The following is a 14,577-nucleotide window of genomic DNA, read 5'->3' as shown; positions in this document are numbered from 1 at the left end:
AGATTAAAGATTAATCTTTAAGACATGTGGGTCTAAAGACAGATTTGATCATCATCTGTCTTTAGGAGTGATGGAATCTATTAGACTACTGGAAACATGACCCAAACAACAGCAAAAGTAGTGGGTAAAAGAATAGACTGTACTTGGAGGGTGAGCATGGTGGTGTTGTTGCCTAGAGCCAAAAGAAGGAAGACTATTCAGGTGTGCAGATTTGACCACAGTGGCAGCAACATGTAGCCTAGCTATGCCATGAAGAGCAACAATAGCACTTAACAAAAAAATCTGTTGAGGAAGACAAAGAAATGGGTGGAGGCAGAATGTACAACAGTGAGAAACTCAGTTATACACATTTATGGAACAGATAGGCGGAAGCCATAATGTTGTAAACTGAAAGACTTTCGGATTATAGGCCACCCTCAATGACCGGCCCTCCCAACTGCATAAAAGACTATATTGGTATGTGGTTAACAGTTAAATATAGACTGTATAAGAGGCAGAAGATAATCAAGGGATGGACACACACTACTGACCGGAACAGCAGATACACTGTTGAGTTTGATAGACTCACGACCAGTGAGAGACCCAGTTTACTTGGGGTTTAAATCAGTATCCTATGGTATTGCATAGTTGTGATCACCCATTAAAAACAGGTTAAAGCTGACCCCCAACACAGTTTTTTGTATTGTTTACTGAGGTATACATCTTATTGTCTGCACTTATGGAAGGATTGGCTATGTCACATAAAGAGTACATTTTAAAATAACAATGTATGTCCTTTAAGGTGATATTCATATGCACTGTAATAACATGATTGTTTTAAACTTTATAAAATGTTTATTAAAATACCAATTATTTGGAGCAATATAACATTGAAGACAATGCCCTGGAGTGTCTTACGTTTTTTCTATCTAAGAGGGCATAAACAGTCCACATCCCCCTGTTTTAGTTATGTTCGAGACCTCTCACTTGCAGATTCCCACAGGGCTTTTCTCTGAGCCCTACATTGTTTACTCTTTATCTTATTAATTTCCCTTTATTTATACAACCCTTTAGTTTCTCTGTGATGTCCTACACAGATGATATCATAGGATCATTTTCTTCAGCAATGATTTGGGTTCTGCCAAGAGAAATTATGATCTTGCTTTTTCACAGTTGCCTCCTGGATCAAGTCAAATCAAAACTCAATAGTGTCAACACAGAGGGCTTCATCTTTAGGGAACCTTCCCTGAATAGATATGATCTTCACTTTGGTGGGGGAGCTGGACCCATCGCCCACTCAAGGTTGACTCAGCAAAAAATCCCAAATTCATTTTCAACGACTTTTTCTCATTCGTTCAACAGATCAGGCACATTTTCTTCTTGCATTATTAGCATTCTCATGCTATGCAAACCCATCTCTTCTTGCAAACATAGTACTGCTATCAATTCAACTATTTTCTCACAACCAGATAATGGAAGTCTATCTTGGCCTTCCTGCTTTCAAATCATTCAAAACCCTCCTGCAAGCCTCATCTGAGGCCTGCCCCCTTTCTTCACAATCTCTTCTCACACACTGTTATACTGTCTATTGCCTTTGAACGTGAAACAATGTGACTTCAACGTGTTCTTCCTAGATCTTGGCACTCTCCATAAAGCAGATTCTCTGCTTCTTTACCATTGTATCACTCTATATATTCTTTCCAAAATCCTATGCTTTACAGTAGTCAACTGCCTGCATTCCTAACATTAGGCAAGTACCTCTTGGATGCTGATACTGCTCCTTTCTGGCATCAAAGCATTGGAACTCTCTTGCTCCGGAGCTCCAGAGACTCCAGTCCTCCATAAAAAAGTGCCTTTTCCATATTAGTGCATTCTCCACCTCTCCTTCATTTACTGCTCAGCCCCAGGCTGGTTGGTTAGGGAAAAAGTGCACTTCACATATTATTTTAATCATTCATTTCATTCAGTAGAATAAAAACTATGGAAGTGTGCTTAAACTTCACTACTTGCCACAATTTTTCGAACCACTCTGGGAGGTGGGACGATGGAGGAACCCAAATATCTTCTAAAAGTATTTTGAACGGCTAATGGGTTGATGCCAATACAATTGACCTCAGGTGTTTTACAGTGCATCATATGTCATTAATTGTTGGCAAAACTGTCATTATAAAAAAATGTCATGTGAGAGTAGGTAAACTCATTAAATGTGTACTAAAATACAACATTTAATAATTGTTCTACTAGAATTCCTTGAAGGAAAGTCCTAAACTTCCTGCAAAACTTGTTAAATACTATAATGAATACATTAATGTTAGAGCCCAGCGTGCTTTGAATTGAGCTGTAATGTATCGGCAAAAAAATCAACCCTATGACTTATACCACCACAAGGACAGGATGACCCACCAGCAATTTTTAGTCTGACTGTTGAATTTGGCTCCGCGTCCAGCATTTGAAGTGTTAGCCCCCCCCGCAATTTGGGTCTAGTTGCGCCCCTGGGCGTGATATTTATATCAGTAAAAATTGCCGCCACTTGAAGCATTCACACCCGTGGAGCTGACGAAGGCTAATCCTAAGCCGAAATGCATACGCCGTTTTGGGAGTGATGTGATAGTCTCCTACCTGCTTGAATGGAATAAATGCTGTCTCCACCTGTTCTCCAGTGTTCGCCTCTCCACTCTTGTCGTTGGAGGGGGTGATGGATCCATGTTACAGCGCGGGTTCCAGCACCGCGCAAAGAGGCCCCCGTCTCAACAAGTGGGTTCTGACCTTCTGGCTGCTGCTTCGGTAGCATTTGGATTTGCCTGGGGTACCGGGATTTGCCAGAGCCCACCTCCTGGTTTGGGAGAAAATGTAGCGGTGTTGGAGTCAATCGGCTTCACGCTGGGCAGGATATGCATGTCATCCTGCCCCCGCCCAGTGGACACCAGACATATGGAGGGTGAGACGGATGGGAACAGGAGGGGAAGGTGTATTCTACGACAGCAGAGTGTGGAAGCTGTTTTCCATCATCACAGCACCTTCTCATCCCCACGCAACCATTACCAGTAATGAACATTAACATTGCATTATGCGACTGGTAGTCGCGGTACATGATGCGACATGCCAGGGACAATTGCGATTGGCATGTGCGCCAGGAGGGGCGGAGCAGCGCTGGACTAATCAGGTGGGGCGTGATATTTATATCAGTAAAAATTGCCGCCACCTGAAGCATTCACACCCGTGGAGCTGACGAAGGCTAATCCTAAGCCGAAATGCATACGCCGTTTTGCGGGTGATGTGATAGTCTCCTACCTGCTTGAATGGAATAAATGCTGTCGCCAACTGTTCTCCAGTGTTCGCCTCTCCACTCTTGTCGTTGGAGGGGGTGATGGATCCATGTTACAGCGCGGGTTCCACCACCGCACAAAGAGGCCCCGTCTCAACAAGTTGGTTCTGAACTACTGGCTGCTGCTTCAGTGGCGTTTGGATGTGCCTGGGGTACCGGGATTTGCCAGAGCCCACCTCCTGGTTTGGGAGAAAACGTAGCGGTGTTGGAGTCAATCGGCTTCACGCTGGGCAGGATATGCATGTCATCCTGCCCCCGCCCAGTGGACACCAGACATATGGACGGTGAGATGGATGGGAACAGGAGGGGAAGGTGTATTCTACGACAGCAGAGTGTGGAGGCTGTTTTCCATCATCACAGCGCCTTCTCATCCCCACGCAACCATTACCAGTAATGAACATTAACATTGCATTCTGGGACTGGTAGCCGCGGTACATGATGCAACATACCGGGGACAATTGCGATTGTCATGTGCGCTAGGAGGGGCGGAGCAGCCCTGGATTAATCAGGTGTGGCGTGATATTTATATCAGTAAAAATTGCCGCCACCTGAGGTATTCACACCCGTGGCGCTGACAAAGGCTAATCCTAAACCGAAATGCATACGCCGTTTTCTGGGTGATGTGATAGTCTCCTACCTGCTTGAATGGAATAAATGCTGTCTCCACCTGTTCTCCAGTGTTGACCTCTTCACTCTCGTCGTTGGAGGGGGTGATGGATCCATATATATATAAGTATATATATATATATATATATATATATATATATATATATATATATATATATATATATATATATATATATATATATATATATATATGTCAAACAAAGTGCCCGAAAGCTTTTGAAAGCGCACACTCAGCAAGCTGAACCTTTCGGTCATTTTCACAAGGCATAGGCTGGCGCTGATGTTGCTTTGGATTATTTAATAGACCTGACGCGTTTCATGGCTGCTGCGTGTGCGCTTTCAAAAGCTTTCGGGCACTTTGTTTGACAATTACTCACGCGGCAGCCCTGTCGCGGAAAGCAGCACCGTCCTTGCACCCCTAAGGAAGCCGTGTTCGGAACCGGATCCGGACCAATACGGTTTGGCGAACTGCGGCGACAAATGCTCGCTCTGATTTATTGGGCCCACTATGGGTGAAGAAATGCTTAAAAATTAAGACACAAAAGCAGGACCTACTATAGGTGAGATTACATTTCTGGATGGAACTACTAAAACCAGCATGCAACTTTGAACATTGAGCAGCCTAATGAGGGCGTGGCATGAAAAGAACCAATTTAAAGAACCAGAACTGCCTGCATGAGTCTTCTACTAAGCGACCTCTGATGATTGGCAGCAGCCATGAAACGCGTCAGGTCTATTAAATAATCCAAAGCAACATCAGCGCCAGCCTATGCCTTGTGAAAATGACCGAAAGGTTCAGCTTGCTGAGTGTGCGCTTTCAAAAGCTTTCGGGCACTTTGTTTGACAATTACTCACGCGGCAGCCCTGTCGCGGAAAGCAGCACCGTCCTTGCACCCCTAAGGAAGCCGTGTTCGGAACCGGATCCGGACCAATACGGTTTGGCGAACTGCGGCGACAAATGCTCGCTCTGATTTATTGGGCCCACTATGGGTGAAGAAATGCTTAAAAATTAAGACACAAAAGCTGGACCTACTATAGGTGAGATTACATTTCTGGATGGAACTACTAAAACCAGCATGCAACTTTGAACATTGAGCAGCCTAATGAGGGCGTGGCATGAAAAGAACCAATTTAAAGAACCAGAACTGCCTGCATGAGTCTTCTACTAAGCGACCTCTGATGATTGGCAGCAGCCATGAAACGCGTCAGGTCTATTAAATAATCCAAAGCAACATCAGCGCCAGCCTATGCCTTGTGAAAATGACCGAAAGTTTCAGCTTGCTGAGTGTGCGCTTTCAAAAGCTTTCGGGCACTTTGTTTGACAATTACTCACGCGGCAGCCCTGTCGCGGAAAGCAGCACCGTCCTTGCACCCCTAAGGAAGCCGTGTTCGGAACCGGATCCGGACCAATACGGTTTGGCGAACTGCGGCGACAAATGCTCGCTCTGATTTATTGGGCCCACTATGGGTGAAGAAATGCTTAAAAATTAAGACACAAAAGCAGGACCTACTATAGGTGAGACTACATTTCTGGATGGAACTACTAAAACCAGCATGCAACTTTGAACATTGAGCAGCCTAATGAGGGCGTGGCATGAAAAGAACCAATTTAAAGAACCAGAACTGCCTGCATGAGTCTTCTACTAAGCGACCTCTGATGATTGGCAGCAGCCATGAAACGCGTCAGGTCTATTAAATAATCCAAAGCAACATCAGCGCCAGCCTATGCCTTGTGAAAATGACCGAAAGGTTCAGCTTGCTGAGTGTGCGCTTTCAAAAGCTTTCGGGCACTTTGTTTGACAATTACTCACGCGGCAGCCCTGTCGCGGAAAGCAGCACCGTCCTTGAACCCCTAAGGAAGCCGTGTTCGGAACCGGATCCGGACCAATACGGTTTGGCGAACTGCGGCGACAAATGCTCGCTCTGATTTATTGGGCCCACTATGGGTGAAGAAATGCTTAAAAATTAAGACACAAAAGCAGGACCTACTATAGGTGAGATTACATTTCTGGATGGAACTACTAAAACCAGCATGCAACTTTGAACATTGAGCAGCCTAATGAGGGCGTGGCATGAAAAGAACCAATTTAAAGAACCAGAACTGCCTGCATGAGTCTTCTACTAAGCGACCTCTGATGATTGGCAGCAGCCATGAAACGCGTCAGGTCTATTAAATAATCCAAAGCAACATCAGCGCCAGCCTATGCCTTGTGAAAATGACCGAAAGGTTCAGCTTGCTGAGTGTGCGCTTTCAAAAGCTTTCGGGCACTTTGTTTGACAATATATATATATATATATATATATATATATATATATATATATATATATATATATATACATATATATATATATTACCTACTGGCTATCGCCAGTAGGTATATATAGTTAGGATTTTTTCCCTATGGGATTTTTGAAAATTCTATGTCTAATAACTTTGGCGTTTGTGGACGAAATCGGCTGAAATTTTCAGGAAAATGGCACATTTTGTTTCTGAGCAGCCCCTGAAAATTTGGTGGGGTTTCGTCAAGGGGGGGCTGAGAAAAAAGGGGGGTCCCAAAACGCGTTTTTTACATTGAGTTTTCCATAGGGCGGTTGGACTCACTTTTAGCTCGAACGGCTGAATGGATTTGCACGAAACTTGGCAAAATTGTAGGGACTGTTAGCCCGATGTGCCTTTGCTAGGTCTCAATATATGTGCTTCAGTGGATTTTGAGAAATTAACGTTTAAATCAAGATATATATCTGTAACAGCGCTCCGGGCAGCGATCCGGTCCGCTTACTTTTCGCGTTTCGGAACTTTGCGCGCAGAAAGCTGATTGGCTCTCCGGTGTCTGTCAACATTCTAAACAGTCCGGAGCGGCCGCCATCTTGTCTCTCGGTAGGATCGAGAGAGAAGAAGAGGTGAAAAACGAAGGGGGAATTTAATGAAAGGGGGCAAGGTATCCCCCTCTTGACCCCCTAGGAATGTTGTTGGGGTTATTAAAGGGTCCCGTGGGGAAAAGAAAAAAAAAATTATTTTTCACGGTAGAAGCGCTTCACGGGCCGCGAACTGGGCCGCAAACTGGTAGCGAAACGGGAATTCGCCATTTTGTGCTTCGTTAATTAAATTACTAGGTATAAGGGGGTGCGGGAGACGTATCCTAATCCCCTATGTTTCCTGAGGGTGGCTGAGGAGGCTGATATATGTTGATACATCTCTTCCAGCGGCTGTGCGTGAGCTTTTTTTTTTTTTGCTGCGTGACAGTCCGGAGCGGCCGCCATCTTGTCTCTCGGTAGGATCGAGAGAGAAGAAGAGGTGAAAAACGAAGGGGGAATTTAATGAAAGGGGGCAAGGTATCCCCCTCTTGACCCCCTAGGAATTTTGTTGAGGTTATTAAAGGGTCCCGTGGGGAAAAGAAAAAAAAAAGGATTTTTCACGGTAGAAGCGCTTCACGGGCCGCGAACTGGGCCGCAAACTGGTAGCGAAACGGGAATTCGCCATTTTGTGCTTCGTTAATTAAATTACTAGGTATAAGGGGGTGCGGGAGACGTATCCTAATCCCCTATGTTTCCTGAGGGTGGCTGAGGAGGCTGATATATGTTGATACATCTCTTCCAGCGGCTGCGCCATCTTGCCTTTTTTCCAATGCCACAATTTTGTCGTGCACGGCAGCCATTTTAGATGCCAGGCTGGTCCCAGGCTATCACCTACCCCTGCGGATGTAGTTTATGGCCCCAGCTGTAGAGAATTCAGACATGCCAACCCTCCCGATTCAGGCGTGTGACTACTGATTTCAGTGCTAGTCTCCCGCCTCCCGATTTCTGCAAGCAAAAACCCGGGGGCATATTACGAACAACTAGCGATAATTTTTGTCTCTAACTTGTTTAGAGACAAAAGTTATCGCCGCACATCGGCGATTTTTATCGCAGATAAACCTTGCTATTATCGCAGAAAAGTCAGCGATATTCATGTATTATCGAGCAAATGCTCTTAGCCATGTTATCCACCTCCCATTGGATAACATGGCTAAGAACTGCTCAGGGCAGGTGTTAGATTTTGGAGATATTCGCGCTTAGCGCGAATATCTCCAAAAGTTGGTAATAGGAGAAAGCGATGTTAGGGACTGTTTCCAGTCGCTAACATCTTGGCACGCCACTTTGCATGTTATTAGTGATAAGTATCACTGACATGCAAAGCGGGGCCCAAGATGGTCGCTATCTCCTTTTAGCTGTCACTAACTGGTGTTAGCGACAGCTTGGTAATAGGGAGATAATTTTATCTCCGCTTTCATGGCTTTTAAAGCCAAAAAAGCGGAGATAAACCCCCTTGATAATATGCCCCACGATTCCTTGGGGGTTTCAGCTGACAGGGCTTGGTATTGTTACATGGTAATTTTTCCAGGAAACGTCAGAGGGTCGATGCAGGGGTTCTAGAAGAGGTGATAAACCATTTAAGCCTCATGAACAAGCGCATGGTCTTTTAAAGATTTGTGAAGTACTCGGGGCGGCGGTGTGTGTGTGCCCTCTTTCAGGAGCGGGCGGGGGGGCACTGCCAGCAACTTGCCAGGTCAGGTAGTGTTCAACACGTGCATCACCCTTTCTCTGCCTGCTATTGCGCTCCATGCTTCGGAAAGGTAAGAAAAAGAACGTGCATTTGAGTTTGAAATGTTCGATCCTGCAGCAGCACACTTCCAAAGCCCACACATGACAATAACCCGATTCAAGGCCCTATTCACCCGTTTTTAAAAAAATAGATAACACTCCAACAAAGTAAGATTATAAAACTTTATTAACTTTTAACTATAATGAACGGAACAAAAACTAAAAACATTTAAACATTTTTCAACTCAAAAAGCAACAATGGTTAGAAGCTGTCTTTTGTGCGAATAGTCCCAAGGCAGCACAACGTGCAGAGTTCTGGACGGCACCCAGGTGATGTCGCCTGGGTGTCGCACTGGTTTTGGGATCCTACAATGCAGCACAGAAAAACAGCGTGGGGCGTCCCGGGTGGTGCGGGGGGAGGCCTCGTCAGTAGCGGTCTGTTGTGCGAATAGTCCCAAGGCAGCAGAACGCGTTGAGATGTTGATGGGACTGTGTCCAGTGTCCCATGGCTGACACAACATGTACGACAGGCACCCAGGTGATGTCCAGTAAACTGCCGCACTGGTTTTGGTATCCTACAATGCTGCTCCGAAAATTGGCGTGCGGCGGCCCGGGGGGGGGGGGCGTGGGGGAGGCGGCGTGAACAGGCCTCCCCAGGTGGCGGCCATCTAGCTGAGTTGCGCCCGCTCTTGCGGCTACAGCGTCTCGCTCACCATGTTGTTGAGTTGCTCCCACTCTTGCAGTGCAGCGATAGGCGGCTGCCACATGGCTCTTAAAATGGCGGACGGCTCCTCGGTTTTGGGCCTGGTCCACTGAAATGGCCCTGGGACACCTTGGAACTCGGACGCTTGCCTGCTAGGGCTTGGGCTCCATTCTCGAAAAGCGTCCCCTCAGCCGTGAAGATTCTACAAAAGTCTTGGGGGCCCCCGACTCCCGCAGGCTTCCGATGGGGAGCGGCTGCCATGATTGCTCGCGGAATGACCACGACGGAGCCACGAGATGGTGGTGCTCTCATGCTGACGCCAGCTTCAGTCTGAATGATCCAGAAACAAGGTGGGGCTTTCATCGTTTGGGAAAAAAAAATGTTCTAAACCAATGAAAAGTGTTATTTTTAGGTCATATGACCAAGACTTCCATCTTTTGGAAACCAAAAGTAAATTGAACCAATGAAAAGTTTTATAAACAAGTCACATGACCTGTTATGCGGCATAGGGCTACAAAAAGCGTAGAAAATCCGTTGGCATGTGAGGCGGCGTCAGTAGCGGACCAATGTGCGAATAGGCCGAAGGCAGCACAACGCGCCGAGATCCGGATGGCACCGAGGTGGTGTCTAGCAAATTGCCGCACTGGTGTGGCCATCCTACAATGCTGCGCCGAAAGACGGCGTGTCCAGCTGAGTTGCGGTCACTGTTGCGGTACAGTGACTCGAACGCGCCGAGATCCGGATGGCACCGAGGTGGTGTCCAGCAAATTGCCGCACTGGTGTGGCCATCCTACAATGCTGCGCCGAAAGACGGCGTGTCCAGCTGAGTTGCGGTCACTGTTGCGGTACAGTGACTCAAACGCGCCGAGATCCGGATGGCACCGAGGTGGTGTCCAGCAAATTGCCGCACTGGTGTGGCCATCCTACAATGCTGCGCCGAAAGATGGCGTGTCCAGCTGAGTTGCGGTCACTCTTGCGGTACAGTGAGTCGAACGCGCCGAGATCTGGATGGCCCCGATGTTGTGTCCAGCAAGTTGCCGCACTGGTGTGGCCATCCTACAATGCTGCGCCGAAAGTCGGCGTGGGGTGCCCCGTTGGCTTATGAGGTGATGTCAGTAGTGGACCGATGTGTGAATAGGTCGGAACCAGCACAAGGCGCCAAGATCCGAATGGCAAGTCCTGGATGTTGAGTGCCTCAGTTGAGAGTTCTGAGCAGTGCTTGTAAGACTGTCTGAAGCTTATTTGCACCTGCTGCAGCTTCACTATTGCCCTGGTGTGGCCAAAGGTCGCACATGACATAGGCGGCCGGCTCCCGAGGTCCGGCGGAACTTTTTTCCTTTTCCTTTCTGCTTCTTTTCCTACAATCCGTTTCATCTGAAGACACGACCAGGTCCCTGAATGTGTGCAGGGGGACGCTATTGATTGAATGAAAATGGCGGCTTGACACAAAGCTGACTCAAGCGTTACTGTTGATGCTATACAGACAAAAATTGGTTTTCAGTTTGTACATTCTTCAGGTTTTTTTTTTCCATCCAAGTCTGATTGAGAGTTTGTAGAAAAATGGCTTCAGATTTTCCACATACTACTCTTCAACATTCTTCCTAAATGTAACAATGTGAAACTCACTAGGAGAACGGCTGTTTCTGTTTCCTTTCAAAATGCTGCCAACAATATTTTCTGAATGGAAGACACCATCTTGTAGCATAAAGGGCCGAAAGGGGTTCTGGTCTGGCCGATGGTTGGTGGAGACATTTTGACTATATCTTGGACCTGCCCGGCCTCGCCCAAAATGGCGCCGGTATAAATGGGACTCGTAACTCCTTGCCCGCAAATGTATATCTAGAAAATGTTATTGTAAGTGGCCCTGTCGTATTTTAATTACAAAATGTACGTCCACCGATTCCGCAACTGTTAGACACCTTTGTTCTTGCAACCTAATGGCCCGCTCGTTACGTTCTTCTACAGTGTAAATGTCTCCTCATCATATACGATTTCAGTTTGCTCCGTGGCCGGCCCACGTGGTTATAGGCCCGTATTTGTATACTGACATTTTAACAATAAAGGTTTTTAAAACAAAACACGGTAGTAGTATTTACATTTGTAAAGTTTTTACTTTTAGTCACTGTTTTCGAATCAGTAAAAGGCAAGTGAAATAAAGCAGTCCAATTACATGACGGATAAAAGGTATAATATGTAGGAACGCAGTAAAGATAAATGGTCAAGGGCAGTTGTGTTTTTCATGTCTGCAACATAAAGTGATCGATAAGAATCTGATAATCAGGCGTATCGGCGACTAAGACAGCAGGCCGAATCTCTTTTACTCAACGGCTCCGTCATGGAAGGAAGAAACGCCCTTTTTCTCGAAAAAGGAATATATTTTACTTGCAAGACAGTTGTAAATTTTCCTGGAAAGTACATTAGCCTGGAATATTATAACATATGTTTGAAAAAAAAATATTGTTCAAAAACAATAAAAAGCGTAATTTTTAGGTCATATGATCAAGCTTTTCATCATTAAATTAACAAAAGTAAAATGAACCAATGAAAAGTTTTATTAACAAGTCACATGACCTGTTATGCTTAAGTTACGCGCTGCGCGCCGCGCCTCGGATCACTTCCGGGTGCGCTAACGCGGCGTGTCATATAACGCATTACGCGACAACGTAGGTCAAGAATATAGTCAAAATGTCTCCACCAACCAGCGTTCGGAACACAACCCCTTTCAGCAGTCCAAAAAGTTCTGTTAAATGACAACAGAGGGGACAGGCAACAAGAACCATCAGTCAAAGAGGGGAGGGCAAGTTCTTCTCTCCCGGGTCATGTTGGGGCGCTACCGGAACTGATCGAATTGGTAGTCTACAGTGTTTCTGGATGTTTCAGACTAAAGCTGGCGTCAGCATGAGACCACTACCATCTCGTAGCTCCGTCGTGGCCATTCCACGAGCAATCATGGCAGCCGCTCCCCACCAGAAGCCTGCGGGAGTCGGAGGCCCCCAAGACTTTTGTAGAATCTTCACGGCTGAGGGGACGCTTTTCGAGAATGGGACCCAAGCCCTATCAGGGAAGCGTCCGAGTTCAAAGGTGTCCCAGGGCCATTTTAGTGGACCAGGCCCAAAACCGAAGAGTCCTGTGGCAGCCGCCTATCGCTGCACCGCAAGAGCGGGAGCAACTCAACTACATGATGAGCGAGACGCTGTAGTCGCAAGAGCGGGCGGTAAACAGCTGAATGGCGGAAGAGGCACAGTGTAGCAAAAGCGGGCGGAATGGCAACTGAAACGGTAAAGGGGCGCCCCACTACAGCGTGTCTTCAGGTCAAACGGATTGTGGGACAAGGTTCAGAATTGAAGAGTCATCAAAAGGCAAAAAGTTCTGCCGGACCCCGGGAGCCGGCCGCCTATGTCGGGGGCGATCTCAGGCTACACCAGTGCTATAAGACTTGGGGAGGGTGTCGGAGCCAAGCGTCTTCTCCGAGTCCATGGCCATCACACCGCCCCTCAGGGGCCTCCGTCAAGCTGTTTAGGAAGGTAACATATCACATTGTTTTCTAATGCAGTCAGGTCCACAAACGACACTCACTTACTTTGAGAATAGTGAAGCTGCAGTAGGTGGAAATAAGCTTCAGACAGTGTTACAAGCACTGCTCAGAACTCTTAACTATGGCACCCAACATCCAGAACTTATGCCATTTGAGAATGGCAGTGACATCGAAGCAACTCAGGGACCAAAACCATTAACGTACTTTCACGTATGAAAATCTTACTTGGGGAGGGGGCAGGAGCGAAGCGCCCCCTCCCAGTCAGCGCCACCACACCGTATGTTGAAAATTTGAAGCCATCGTTCTACAAAGTCAACCAAACTTGGATTGAAAAATCTAGAAAAATGTACAAACTGAAAACCAGTTTTGGTCTGCATAGCATCAGTAGCAACGCTTGAGTCAGCTTTGTGTCAAGCCGCCATTTTGATTCAACAAAGCACAGGCATTGAAAAAGGCTCAAACTCAGAACTCTGAACTATGGCACCCAACATCCAGGAGGTTGCCATCCGGATCTTGGAGCCTTGTGCTGCTTTCGAGCTATTCACACATCGGTCCACTACTGACATCATCTTATAAACCAACGTTATGTAAATAGTTTTTTAATAAAATGTTTTACCCTGTTTCTTTGCTGGTGTGTTGTCTATATTTTTAATATTTGCATAGGGTTTGTCGTTATTTTGTGCGGGATGGGTGATGGAGCCGAGCTGTCTTGCAGCCCTCATGGTGTGGAGCTCAGTTCATCTCACTATTTTCGTATTTCTCATGAAGGGTTGTTCCTAATATTTCTATTTTAGCGAGGTCAAAAAGAGATCCAATTAGTGGCCTACTGATTTTGCTCGATTACTTTTATTTTTTTACACGATTTTTCACTATCTGAAAAGACTAAACAGAGTATTGCGACTTTGTGCTTGTTTGTAAATAGAGAATGATCCAAAGAGAACCAATTCTAAAACAGTAAATGCTTGGAAAACAATCAATCAAATGGAGAGACAAGCAGGCACGACGGATTACAACGGGGGTAAAGGCCTGCGTTAACTACCCTTCAGTATCTGCAAAGAGAGAGTACTACTAAGACAAAAGAGGGGAGGGGGGGGTGCAGCGTTCAAAGCACATCAGCGTGCATAAATACGAAAATGTTTTTATCTATCACGACCTTGACATTTTAAAGCTTTTCATATTTGCTATTAAAAAACCAATGAAATTCCCAGAAAAAACCATAGGTTATAGTGGATATATAGTTAGGAATTTGCATTTACAAAACCTTGAAAATTCAATGAAAAAACCATTAGTTTTAGGCCATATATAGTTAGGGATTTGCATTTACAAAACCTTATTTTACTCGCATAAAACCATTGAAATTCCATATATAGTTATAAGCGCTAACTATATATCGCGCACCCGCAATCCACTGCTGATGATGTCACATATTACATCATTCATGACATGGTTAGTGACATCACTGATGACATCACTGATGACATCTCAAATGGTATTTGCCTAGGGAACACTGCATAATGGTAGCCTCCGGTCTTGCAATGAAATCACATACACCATCCACCCAAAATCTCTAGCAGGGGCAAAGATGCATTCTTCATCTGTTCCAATAGGAAAATACATATTAAAATTGCCAACACATCATACCCACCAATCCAGGTAAACAGTGTAATTGAGCAAAAAGACAATTCTGATAACTTGCACATACAAATGAGCTGCATGTTTGCTTATACAATAAAGCAAATAATGTTAAACTATGTTTTTTCAACTTCCCTCTCACTCATCAAGATAACCACATTAACGTGATTTAACATTTTCAAGCAACCCATAAAA

The sequence above is a fragment of the Lissotriton vulgaris genome, chromosome 3_1 (genome assembly GCF_964263255.1).
Source record: "Lissotriton vulgaris chromosome 3_1, aLisVul1.2, whole genome shotgun sequence".
NCBI lineage: Eukaryota > Metazoa > Chordata > Amphibia > Caudata > Salamandridae > Lissotriton > Lissotriton vulgaris.
This window is presented reverse-complemented; position numbering follows the sequence as displayed.